Genomic DNA, 14351 nt, shown 5'->3' on the forward strand with positions numbered 1-14351 from the left:
TACGGGAGTTACTGGGTGAGGAGTTGATGATGAAATCCAGGTGTAGGCTGATTGGATGAGGAGAACCCGTGAAAGCAACTGGGCAAAAACACTTTTCAGTGCCAAAATTATAATGAGAGTAGCCGATTATTCGTAACAGTTAAGAGGTAGATTTAAATTTTGCGACCGAATTCAACTAACTTCTTTTAGCATTTTTATGATTACTACGTATAGTCACATATTCATCTTTCGAAAGAAGGATTTTGTATCGATCTCCTTTTAGAGTTATCGAGTTTTCAAACCACTGTAAAGCCGTTCCGTTTTTTTCTCGATCTAAAATAATTTTTATTCCTTTGGATTCAGTAGAACTTATAAGTTTCTCTTCTTTAACCTGACTTTAAACAGGAATAACGTATTTGAAAGGTTGCTGAAGAATAAAAATCTATCTTAGATATACCAACTAGCTTAATATACATTGCTACGACGCTGCTATTTATTATTTTTTAATTCTTTATTAGCTGAAATATATTTTATATATATTATCTGCGTCAATTAAAATCGAAATTTCTTGACTCATTCTTTCAGTGTGCCTCTAGATCTGGTTAAGTAATGTCGAATGTTTGGAGTTTGAGCTAGATTTCAGAATCTGGTATTCATATATCAGCATTTGCTACAGATGGTGCTTCGATGACTCCCAAAAACTATGCACTTTCAAGATAGTTAATATTTCGTTGAGTAAGTTTAACTCTCTTTCTTCACCATTGGATCCAGTCATTTTAATCAACGAGATTCAGATCTAAAATAACTTCTTTCACTAACAGTTTTAATTTTCTTGATAAATCTTCCTGAATTATTGAAATTCGGCAACTTCCACCAAAACTATTCCCAACAATACAGTTCTTACTTTTTCCTTCAGCTACAGCATGTAACATTTTAAGCCTAATATTAGGTCTCGTTTTAACGCAAGAATTTTGATTTACTTTCGTCGCTCAAGAGTGTTCTTACCACAGCTCCCACTGCGGAAAGTTTCTTATTCTCATAATCGATTGCTAAAAGTTTATGGCCGAAGTATAAAAAATTCCTCTTCCAATACATTTAAAAAACTAGCTCTTTCTCTTCGGTGTTCAGTTCTATATATTTGTATTTTAGTTTTTTTTTTTTTTTTTTTTTAAATTTTATTTTAAATCACCGAATGTACACTTATAACTAACTGCTGACAAAGTTGAGACTTTTGGAACCTTCGAAAGTAAAAGAATTGCTTTACAACAGCTCTATCACTCCCCTACATACATCCACCCCATTTTCAGGTACACTCTTGATTTTCAAAATTAAAAACCACTCTGTTGATTAAATCAGTTCGTAATAAATCTCATGAGCAGCATCGTAAAAAAAAAATTGCATAATTATCTATAAACTCAGATTGTGTCGCAAATAATAATAAAGAAAGAGCGTGTTCAATATAACATTTATTTACGAACATGGAAAAGCTAACTAAGTCATCTGGAAGCAGACATGCCATCACAGTTAAACATGTGTGGTGATGGCGATAAGGAGCGCGCCTTGCGCCCTCCGATAAGTGTGGCAACCCTAGAGGAGAAGTTTCTTACGAGTAGCGAGCAGAGCGAAACAGGCAGGCTGTCGGGCAGTGTGCGCGAAGTTCCGAAATAAAGCTTAATTTTTATTGTGCACTATGTCTTGTTAATATTTATATTAATGCAGTAAGAACATAATCTGTGATATGGAACTCGAGGATTGGTGGTAAAACATAACCGGAAATCACTATAATGGTAACCCGGACTGTGTCAAATCGTATGAACAGTTCTCAAGCACTTTCGGTTTTGACTACAAGCCATCACTCAAGATCTCCAAACCAGAAGTAATGGATTACATCGGTTTTCGTCCTCCGGATCACAGATGAGTAGTAATTATAGATCATTTTATAATTCTGTTTTCTACTTATCATTTAATTTCATTTTCTTTAGTTAAATTTTTCCTTTTATTTTGGCTTAAAAACCTTGCACAATGTCTGATGTTCATGCCGTCCAAATTCCGGTTTATAACCGATCAGACCCATCTTTATGGTTTATTATGTGTGAAAGTACTTTTGCTCTTGCCACCCCCAAACCTATCACAGAATCCATTACTAAATATAATTATGTAGTTTCTCATCTACCTCCAGATATCGCATCACTAGTACGGGATTTACTTATGAAACCAGACCCTATTGATCCATATGCAAAGCTTAAAACTGAGTTAATAAATCGTTCAGGAGAATCTTCTCAGCAAGAAATTCGCCAATTATTATCTGGAGAAGAATTAGGTTCTCGAAAACCTTCCGATTTGCTTAGAAATATGAAACGTCGAGCAGAATCTTTAAATGTTCCTGATAACTTAATGTTAGAATTATTCCTTCAACGTTTGCCTTCGACTGTTCAGTCTATTTTGGCAGCGGTGTCCAATTTAACTGTAGATAAAGCTGCAGAAATTGCCGACAGAATTTTAGAAGTAAATCCAACCCCAGGGACTTGTGCCGTTTCTCGCACAGTCGATCAGTCTCTTGAGCATAAATTATTTAAACAAATAGAAAAATTAAACAAACGTATTGATCGCATTTCTCTTTCTCGTGGTCGCTCGCCAAATCGCGGAGATCGCAATAAGGAAAGAAGCAATTCCCAAAGGAGAGATTATTCTGTTTGCTGGTATCATAGACGTTTTGGGAAAAAGTGTAGAGATGACAAATGTACAAAACCTTGTTCATGGCAGGGAAACGAAACCAGCAAAGAATAGAGGCGACTTATTCTTTGCCTCAAGTTTCACGTCGCCTGTTCGTTCGTGACCGTAGAACAAACCTTTCATTCTTGGTCGATACCGGCTCTGACGTGTCCTTACTTCCAGCAAATAATTCTCAAAAACGGAATTCGTCCCAACAAACACTTTTCGCTGCTAATTCTTCTACTATTCATGTTTATGGTCAAAAAACACTTTCTTTGGATTTCAAATTAAGACGACAGTTTACATGGACTTTTCTTATAGCAAATGTTAGTACACCCATTCTTGGAGCAGATTTTCTCCATTTCTTTGAATTGGTGCCTGATCTCAGAAACAAATGTCTCAAAGATTTAAAAACGCATTTTAAAACCGTCGGTTGCGTGAAAAATGCAAGCATTTATTCAGTAAAAACTGTATTTAGTGATACACCATATCACAAAATTTTAAAAGAATTTCCTTCAGTTACTAGATTACCAGATCCTAACCAACCTGTTAAACATAACACCGTTCATTATATCATAACTAAAGGTCCACCTGTGGTTGCAAAGCCTCGTCGGTTAGCTCCAGATCGCTTAAAAATAGCAAAACAAGAATTTCAAACTATGATGCAATTGGGGCATTTGAGACCTTCGAGCAGCAATTATGCATCCCCACTTCACATGGTTCCAAAAAAGGGAAGTCTGGAATGGAGACCTGTAGGAGATTATCGAGCATTGAACGCTCAAACAATAAAAGACAAATACCCTATTCCATGTTTAGCCGATTTTACTGCTGCATTGCACGGTACTAAAATTTTTAGTCATGTCGACCTGATTAAGGCATACCATCAAATACCAATTAACCCAGCCGACATCCACAAAACCGCCATATGCACACCATTCGGTTTATTCGAAAGTATCCGTATGCAATTCGGCTTATGCAATGCATCTGCGACTTTTCAACGTTTTATAGATGAAGTCACGCGGGATTTAGAAGGCGTTTACGCTTTTGTCGATGACTTGCTCATAGCCTCTAAAGATTCTGAGGAACATTGCAGGCATTTGAAAGCTTTATTTTCCAAACTTCAGGAATATGGACTTTGCATAAATGTTTCAAAATGCACCTTTGGTCAAACATCTATTGATTTCTTAGGTTTTCACCTTAGTGAAAACGGAATTGAACCTCTTCCTGACAAAGTCAAATGTATTTTAGATTTTCCTCAACCTACCACTCTCACTCAGCTTCGCCGATTTTTAGGCATGTTTAACTTTTATAGATGTTTCATACCTAAAGCAGCACATATTCTTTCTCCTTTAATAAAATTGTTAGAAGGCTATATTAATAAAAAGAAATCTCGTTCTCGTGTTCAGGATTCATCCCCACAATTAAATTGGAACGAGAATGCTGAACAAGCCTTTATTGCTGCCAAAAATGCCATTGCTCAGGCTACCCTTTTGAGACACCCTATTCCCGGAGCCCAGCTAAGCATCTGGGTAGATGCCTCAGACGTCGCAATAGGCGGCACACTTATGCAATTGTCTCAACAAACATGGGAACCTATAGCATTTTTCTCTATGAAACTCAATAAAAGTCAACAGAAATGGTCCGCGTACGATAGGGAATTATTTTCAATTTATTCTGCAATTAAGAAATTCCGACACATGTTAGAGGGCAGAAATTTTATAATTTATACGGATCAAAAACCGTTAATATACGCTTTTAAACAGAACCCTCATAAATGTTCACCTCGACAATTGCGACATTTAGATTTTATTTCTCAGTACTCTACTGATATTAGGCATGTGCAAGGTTCAAAAAACGTCGTTGCTGACGCTCTTTCAAGAATCGAAATTGATTCCATAACAAAATCTCCATTTTTGGATTTTGAAAAATTTTCGGAAGCTCAACGGCATGATCCGGAGGTACAAGACCTTCTCAAAAACAACACATCATCTTTGAAACTGGAATTTAAACCGTGCCAATATTCTGTGTGACATATCAACAGACATTCCTCGTCCATTTGTTCCAAATTCCTTTCGCAGACTCATCTTTAATCATCTGCATAATCTGTCACATCCAGGAATTGCAGCTACTACGAAGCTTATTTGTTCTCGATATGTATGGCCCGATATGAAACGTCATATCAAAAATTGGGTGAAATCCTGTGAATCTTGCCAAAAATCGAAAATTACTAGGCATACTAAAGCACCACTGGGCACATTCTCTCTTCCTGATGCACGTTTTTCAGAAATCCATATGGATATCGTTGGACCGTTACCTCCATCAGAAGGCAATGTGTACCTTTTGACTCTAATAGATAGATTCTCCAGATGGCCTGAAGCCATTCCCATCCCGGATATGAAAACGGAAACCATTTGCAGAGCCATCTTCAACTGTTGGATATCTCGTTTTGGCTGCCCATCGATCATAACAACAGACCAAGGTTCTCAAATGAGATCCGCACTTTTTGCAGAATTCACGCGCATTTTGGGTACGAACAGAATCACAACAACAGCCTATCATCCAATGTCAAACGGCATTGTTGAACGATTTCATCGACATTTAAAATCTTCTCTCAAGGCTCACGAGACCAATAACTGGACTGAAACACTACCAGTTGTTATGCTTGGTATTCGGACAGCCGTAAAGGAAGATCTACAGTCATCTTGTGCTGAACTGGTGTACGGCACAACTCTCAAGCTGCCTAGTGATATGATAACGTCATCTAAGATATCTTCGTATGACACACAATTTATCACGAATCTCCGGCATAGAATGCAACAATTGAATCCAATAGCAACATCTGCACATTGCCAAGAAAAATGTTACGTAAGTGCTACCTTAAAGTCGTGTACGCATGTATACTTACGTGTCGATCGAGTAAAGCCACCTCTGTGCCAACCATATACAGGTCCGCATAAAGTTCTTTCTAGAACGGACAAAACTTTCACAATTGATATTAACGGTCTGAAATCTACTGTGTCTATAGACCGTGTGAAACCAGCCTATTTGCTTTCGGACTCTAATTTGCCTGAACTGAAAACAAATAAAGACTTAAAGACAGTTCAGAATAAATCTGCAAACGAACTCTCTAAGACACAAACTGTCACCAGATCGGGAAGACATGTTCACTTCCCTAAGAAACTTGCTTCTTACATAACAATTTAAAACACTTTTTTAAAATTCATATCTTAACATATTTCTTGTTATTTCATGTTTATTATATGTGTCAATACCTTGTTATATATTGAATTGCATTTTGATCTTTTCTAATTTTATATTCTAATTTTGTAATCATAAAAAAAAAATACCCGACAGCACGGATACTCTGAGATAATTTCATAACCTATGTCGTTCCTTTGAATAGCCATTAAAGGAACTGGGGGAAAACTCTGTGGTGATGGCGATAAGGAGCGCGCCTTGCGCCCTCCGATAAGTGTGGCAACCCTAGAGGAGAAGTTTCTTACGAGTAGCGAGCAGAGCGAAACAGGCAGGCTGTCGGGCAGTGTGCGCGAAGTTCCGAAATAAAGCTTAATTTTTATTGTGCACTATGTCTTGTTAATATTTATATTAATGCAGTAAGAACATAATCTGTGATATGGAACTCGAGGATTGGTGGTAAAACATAACAGGAAATTTCTATACATGTATGATAAACACTACTACGATCTATTGGAAAGTTTAGATTACAGAAAACATACACTTATTACACACATAAGAAGTGTTTTTTGTTTTGTTTTCAGTAAAGCGGTATAGAAGTCTTGCGGTCTGAGAAAAGCCTTTAAATTATCTTTAGTAATAATTGCATTATATAACCTGAGAATCTTAAATCTTGCGTTTTCTTAAACATTACAAATCGCACACTTATTTTAGGTTAGATGGGGGACAATTTTGTGGATTCAGAAACGAGTACGCGTAGGAAAGTTTGCAACGCGTTTAGACTGCTTTTTTTAACAAGACGACGTTAGGTCAAAAAAATCACGCCTGTCCTAGAACTTTCGCCAGTTTTGGCAATTTTCAGTAAATAGGTTGACTTTAAACTTTTTTTTCATATATGCACTATGTGTATCATTTGGAGTTATTCACTAGGACGAAATTCAACAATTAAACAACAAATATTTTATTTTTTTGAAAAGGCGACGAGTGGCTAGTAGCATCGCCTCTCATTCGTGGGTACACTTTCATCTCTCGCGTTTACATTATTACAGCTACTTTTGAACGATCATGATGCCATTTGGCAGTGAACTATTGAAATCGCTAACACTCCGGCACCCTGACTAACATTTGATCTCAATTTTTTTATAACACATATCATTAGCATTACCATAACAATACACTTTTTTTGTACATTATAAGGAAAAAATGAATAAAAGTTCACATTACCTTTGTTGCTTTACTGGTTAATATCCGAGTTACCCGGTTCCTCATCATCCGATTTATCTTTTAGGTTATTATTATGCCAATGCTTCACCTGATTTATCTGGGCTACTGTTGTATTAGAACCTGCCACGCTCTTTTCTTCCAGTTGGATCATTGCAAGTATCACTGGGGAGGACTTCTGTCATAATTAAAGGTCCTCTGTATTTTGGCTGAGCTTTTGTATGTTCTGTTGGTTTCAATGGTTGTCGAACAACCACTATTTCACCTGGTTCAAAAAACATAGTTCGGCACTTCTTTTGTCGTAGTATTCGCTTATTTTGTGTTGTTAACCTTTCGATAATACTGCGCATTTCTTCTTGAATTTCTTTTGGAATAGTTCATATGTCTACGCTTTCCTCACCAGCTTTTAATAGGATTCCATCGTTAAATCTTGAAGAATAGCCATGTAGTATTTCAAAGATGTTTCATCTGTAGTTTTGTGTGTGTGTCTTTCGTTCGTGCTGCGCGTAGGCTAATAGACCCAGGGCTACGAAATTTGGTACATAAGGGCACCTAGACAGGGGCCAGTGAACCCCGAAGCGATTTTTTCAAAATTCGAATCAGATTTTTTAAAATTTTATTTTATCTTTTTTGATGAAATCGCATCATTTTGAATAGTTTCATGCTTTTATAAATGTGGTTTTGGCAACAGTGTTTTATTCATTGCTTTGGATACTGGACTGCTTGCTGACTGTTTTCTCTCGAAAATATGATTTATTGCTTATTTCATTATAACTCTTTTATATTATGTTTTAATTATATATAAAGTTTTGCATGATTTTTTTTAAGGAAGCAAAGTTCTTAACTTCCTTTATACCATTTGAATTCTTAAGATTTTGCAACGGGAAGTTGGTTAATTTATTTATTAGGATAATTGATATTTGTATTAAGGGATACTGCTTATTTTATTGTGATTTTTTTAATATGTGATACATTTATATTGATTTTTTCTAACAAAGTTGTTCTGCAGAGTAAAATTCTCTATAGGTTTTTAATTTAATGTTTGGTGTTCCGATTAGGCATTTTTACTGAACCTTGCTAGCCGCGGAACGGCTAGTACCAAACAAAAGTACACCTTTTCTTGGGAAAAAAGAAAGACCGTATTTCACGAAATTAATAGAAACAAGTATAAATAAAAATTTTATTAAGCATCATTTTAACAAATTCTTTTTCTTAAACCTAAGTCTTTAAAATTATCTTAAGCACATAGACAAAATAATGCAAATCAATCATTAAGTTCATCATACCCCTACATTCCATTAGAAGACATGCTAACAGGCAAATTTGGCTCGTTCCCCCGAGTCATCCCTGGTATCAAGCTGATTGTCCTGGAAGATCCCTTGCTATGGATTGCGAAAGATGTGTTCAGACAACACTTTCCCGATTCTTCAGTGGGCACCTGAGGGGACTTACTTTTGAGAGTGGTATCAAGATGCACCGAATTTGTTCTAAGAGTCACAATGCACCCGCATCACCGGCACATATCCTTGAGTGCCTGGAGTTGTCTCTTGTAGACCTTTACGGGTCTCCTAAGCTTTTTTCGATTTTTTAAAGGTGAATGGACTCGTGGACCTCGTCTAGTATATTTCTAGGCATGGAGATTAGTAACAACAACAATACAACAACATCATACCCCTATTTTATCAAACCGTAGCTAAAACATTTATTCGGATAAAATAGTCAAAATGTCTATAATGTTTCAAAAGTTAGTGATTTTGCAGTCATATTTTCATAGAGAAGCAGTTAATCGAGATAGTGAGTCTGCATTTATATGGTCTTGTCCTTTTCTGGTACTTAATCACTACATGAAATCGTTGTAGTATAAAAACGATAAATTTAAAAATGAGGAAGAGATGACCATACAATAATTAGATTTCTGATTGTACCTAAATGCTATTTATTTAAAAGAAATGATGTGCCTTATGAACTTAAAGTTCGTCATATTCATCTTCTGTTTTATCTTCAGGTGCATCATCGAATTCTGTTTCATCTTCACCATCAATGTTATTCTTATCCATAAATAAGTAATCATCTTTTATTCCATATAGATGGTTAGATATACCATACTTATATACTTATAGATGAATTTTGGATTATGTCAGGTTTAATTTCATTACATGCTTTTCTAATCCAATCACACAGTAATTCTACACTGGCAGGATGCATTTGGCCTCCTTTTGTAAATGTGTTTTCACCTTCTAACATCCATGTATTCCACTGCCGTTTTAAATTTTATTTGAAAAGTGTATTGATACACACTTCTAAAGGATGAAATAATGGCTTTAATGCTCCTGAAATAATTGCCTTTCAACAATTTCCTCGTATTATCTGTTAGATGAAATCTCAACATGTCTCAAACTAAAAGATTTTCTGGATTCTTTAATTAAGAACACGTTTGCCAAACATTTCTTATCCACAATTTCACAACATTTTCGTCCATCTCACCTTTCTCGTGAACATAATTGAAAACCAAGGAGGTTAGAATAGAAGGAAAGAGGGTTCGCAGTTTCCTCCACTATCGGGGAATGAAACTCCATCGAACAAGCGGCGTCCATGTTTGTAACTTCAAAACATTGCATTACGGCAGTGAAACGTACGTGTTTTTAAGCTGTTCCGTGCACGTATTTTACACTAAAAATAGTAAAATTTATAATTAAATAACTTCGCTATTGTAATTGTTTTGTTTTAAAGTTATAAAGATGATATCCGTAATTTACTACGTACAGAAAATCATTAAGAAATAGTTCGAAATCTAAATGCATGTGCGTAACATTCAAGCCTTTAAAAACTCTGCATATTTCAAGAATTTGTTTAGGTTTTATTAGCAACCTGTTGGGTGTAGTTTCCAATTTTTCCTTTAAGAAGTGATATTTCTGATTTATTCACAATATTGTAATTTATTAAGGAATCATTTAAAATAATTTTAACCTGAAATTAATAGCAAATAATTATCTAAAAAGATGGTCACAGGTTGCATTTTTTTTTTTTTTTTTTTTTTTTTTTTTTTTAAATGAAAGTTTAAATAGATTCTTTTCAAAACCAATAACCTTATAACAACAAGAAAATAAATATTAATAAATTAAAACATTAAAACAGATTTATGTGAATTCAGTGATTTCAGTTTATGTGCGCTTCATATTTATGAATCTCAAAGAAATTGCCTTGAATTAAGCTGAATTACAGAAATATACCTATAATTTTGAATACATCTTTCCACATGTTCAGGTGTGTAAATATTTTATCTCTATACTGCCCACAAATTTGTAAATTTATGCAAAAAAAAAATTTTACAACAGAAAAGTTAGTTTATCTTGATCAAATGCACAAATTATATTCCTAACAGTTCACAAAACTTAAAAATGAATAATAATTAATACATAAAGAAAAGAATTACTTTGTTTAACAACTTTACAAGTCATAAAAATAGTAACAATCGCTGTCTTACTTTTCATGAAAATCATCAAACGAATTACCTAAAACGTTCAAATTATACAGTTTAAATTCTAGCATACATCATTGTATATTAAGGAACAAAGATGCCAGCTATAAACAGAAACATTAAAATGTATTTAACATATTTTGCTTATTACTAAGTCCTTTTTTTCACATCTGGAAAGAAAGCAACATAACATTGTGATATTTTTTTAATCTAAGTTATCAAATTACATAAATAAAAGAAAATCAATACTTACGCTTGAAGAGAAATCCCAGGATGCTTCAAAAAGAAAAGAAGAAAAAATATTGCAATTACGGACTTCCTTGCACAAGTCAAAGCGATAAGAGGAACATGGCCGCCAAGCTTCACCGTTTGAGGTGAACCTTCCCTCCTTCTATTCTAACCTCCTTGTTGAAAACACCGTTTAGGAAATTGCATTTCGGTATCGTCTTTCGTTTAAAACACTTTTTCTTTTTTTCCAATGGCAGGCTGTAGCCGTTTATATGCGTTAGCCACTACGAAGGAACGGTAGTCTCTTTATTATGCAGGCACCTAATAGGTGGGACACGGTTACCTCCTATTGAAGGAACGGACAAAGTGTATCCATGCCTTCTCCGGGATTCGAACCCAGGCACTTCGGTACGGCAGTCACTAACCTCTTTCCCATCTGCGTGGCCTTCTTTTAAAAATAACCATAGGTTTTAATTTTGAGCCATCCGTTAAGCAGAAAAACGCTACATCAACTCAGATAATTAAAAGTTTTTGTTTTCATTTGCATTCTTTTTTTTTTTCCCTCACTTAAAGGCAAATAAACACACGCTGTTTCTCGTTGCAATTAATCCATTCTGGCGGTTTTTTTGGACACTGTTCGCAACACTGTTCTACCATAGGTCATTTCGTTACTCTTTTACGCAAAGCACATTCATTCTTTATATATTAATTATTGTGATTTCATGTTTCTTCCACTTACGTGTGGAGCTTTCACACCACCAAATATCCTTGCTGCAGTACGATTTCCACTTTCTTTCGAAAATTGATGGATTTAGGTGTTTCACTAAGTATATATTAGAAATCATGATAAAAACCTTATAAAGTAAGATGCAAATTATCCATATTCACATTTGAATTTATTTTACACACTTTGCTTATGAGAGCCTTGAAATATTATAACATATCCGAATCGAAACTTTTTTACGCTGATACGCTGCTTTTTAGCAGCGTAAGTCATGCTAACATAAGTCTTTGTTGCTTTTTAGCTTTTAGCAACATTTGTTGCTTTTTAGCAACATAAGTCCTGATACGCTGCTTTTTAGCAGCGTATCAGGACTTATGTTTCTCTTGATTTGCTTTGGAAACATGATGTGTCCTGCATAGGAACAGGAAGCTTACTCAAGCTACAGGGGTTGGACAAAAATATGGAAACACCTTTAAAAAAACATGTTTCTTTGCTTAATATGGTGTAGGAAACCCGTTGGCATCCAAAACAGCTTGCAGTCTTCTCTGAATGGATAAATACAGTTCCTGTATGTTTGCCAAGGGAATATTATACCATTCTTCCTGCAAAACGGTGGCAAGTTCAGATAACGATGTTGGCGGTGGATAACGAGAACGCACTTTTCGTTCCAATGTAGACCACAAAGGTTCGATAATATTCAGGTCTGGTGACTGTGGTGGCCAGGGGAGATGGGACAACTCATCCTCGTGCTCAGAAAACCAATCCTGGACAATGTGAACTGTGTGAACAGGGGCTTTGTCGTCTTGGAAGACACCATCACCATCGGGGAACAAAGTTTGTACCATGGGATGAACTTGATCGGCCAAAATGTTCACATAAGTCTTGGCAGTCATGTGCCCTGACACAGTTATCATGGGGCTAGCAGAGAACCACGATATGGCTGCCCAAACCATAACAGAACCCCCGCTATGTTTCACTTTTGGCAACAAGCAGTCTGTATTATAGGCTTGAGATGGCGTTCTCCAGACGTAAACTCGGCCAGAAGTGGGAAACAATGTGAAAGAAGACTCGTCAGACCATATTACTCGCTTCCAGGCTTTATGACTTAAACACCACCTTTTCCTGTTACGGGCATTAGCATCACTGATGAGTGGCTTTTCAATTGCAGCACGGCCAGCAATTCCCTGTTTATGAAGCTCCCTTCTAATTGTTTTGGTACTCACAGGGTTCGGTACTCACAACATTCATTTCAGCAGTAACTTTTGCTGCTGTGGTCTTCTTATTTTTCGTCACAATTGCCCTTAATGATCGTCTGTCACGATCACTCAGGACACACTTTCGTCCGCGCTGTGATTTAGCAGATGATGTTTTTCCGCTTTTCAAATATGCGGAATAAATCTTCGATACAGTACCTCTTGAAACACTAAACACCTCGGCTACCTTGCTTACGGAAGCACCTACCATACGTGCTCCAACAATTTGCCCACGTTCGAAGTCTGTTAACTCTGACATAATGTAATGACAACCTCACATAACAGTACTCCGACAACAACTGAACTGTTTTAGCACATTTATGAAGTTGTATAGGTGGCGTCAGTAGTCGAAAACGCCAGCGCCACCTACATATTTCATTTAAATCAATCTTTCTTTTCAAATATGCATTTCACAAGGTGTTTCCATATTTTTGTCCATCCACTGTATGTTCAAAAATGTGTGGAATGGACAACACCAGCAGGAAGGGTTGACTTTACCCTTTATTCTCTATACAGGTGCTCCCGCACTTCGGGATGCAGAGACCAACCACTTGTGGTCTGAACGTAAAAATATAAAACTACTAACTAAAATTTTAAATAAGAGCTAACTTTAAATTAGTTTACAAATGCCTAACACTAAGATTGACCTTTTAAAATATTACGTATGTAGTACGCAAACTGCCGAAACTATAATACGTTTTAAAATATCAAGAGGACTAAACCTGTGGCCTTAAAGGCAAACAGCAGCTGATTGAAACCTCGCATGTAATGCAGTGGCAAGGCAGCTCATTTTCTCCCTCTTTCTCTCTAACTCTTGGCAAAAAGCCACAGCTTAAATACTTGGGCGTTAGCAAGTACAATTTGCATAAACAAGTTAACACATTTAATTCTGGCCAGAAGCGGAAAATAAGAAGTGATAGTAAAGTTTTAAAATAAAATAGCGTACCTTCGAATATCAAGTCCAGAGTGTCAGTCAACTTGTCTGCTTCTTCTCTCCTCGAGGCGCGTCATCACCTGTTTTCCTTCATCTTCATCCGATGCGCCCTTTCAAGAAATGTAGTCCGGTCAGGGCTTAATTTCTAAGATTAGAAGTGCCGGAGCCCTATGGAAGACCGTAAGCAAAGAGAAACAAGAGTAAATAAATAAATAAAATGACTATTTAACTCATTAATAATTTTTAAATTAAATAGTTAATTAATAGCTATTTAAGTAATGTTTATAAATTGTTATTTAATCAATAATTACTATATAATTAATTATAATTTAATATTAATAATTATTAGACAGTTAATTAATTATAATTTAATTGATAATTATTAGATAATTAATTATTATATATTGAAATAATTAAAGATTGAAGTAATTAAATAATTAATATTAAATAAAATGTAAAGAGATAAATTGAAATTTAATAACCGATTTAATAAGCCCCCCATTAGTGGATACTGTGGGAAGACGATGTATAGGACGTGCATGAGCAGTTTCTCTCAGTATTTCACTCTTATTGTACTCGCTGTCACTTAACGCACATTTAAGAACACAAATTTTCCTTCCAACGAGA

Source organism: Stegodyphus dumicola, chromosome 2 (genome assembly GCF_044657685.1).
Source record: "Stegodyphus dumicola isolate Sdum_Otavi_A_Nest chromosome 2, ASM4465768v1".
NCBI classification, from domain to species: Eukaryota; Metazoa; Arthropoda; class Arachnida; order Araneae; family Eresidae; genus Stegodyphus; species Stegodyphus dumicola.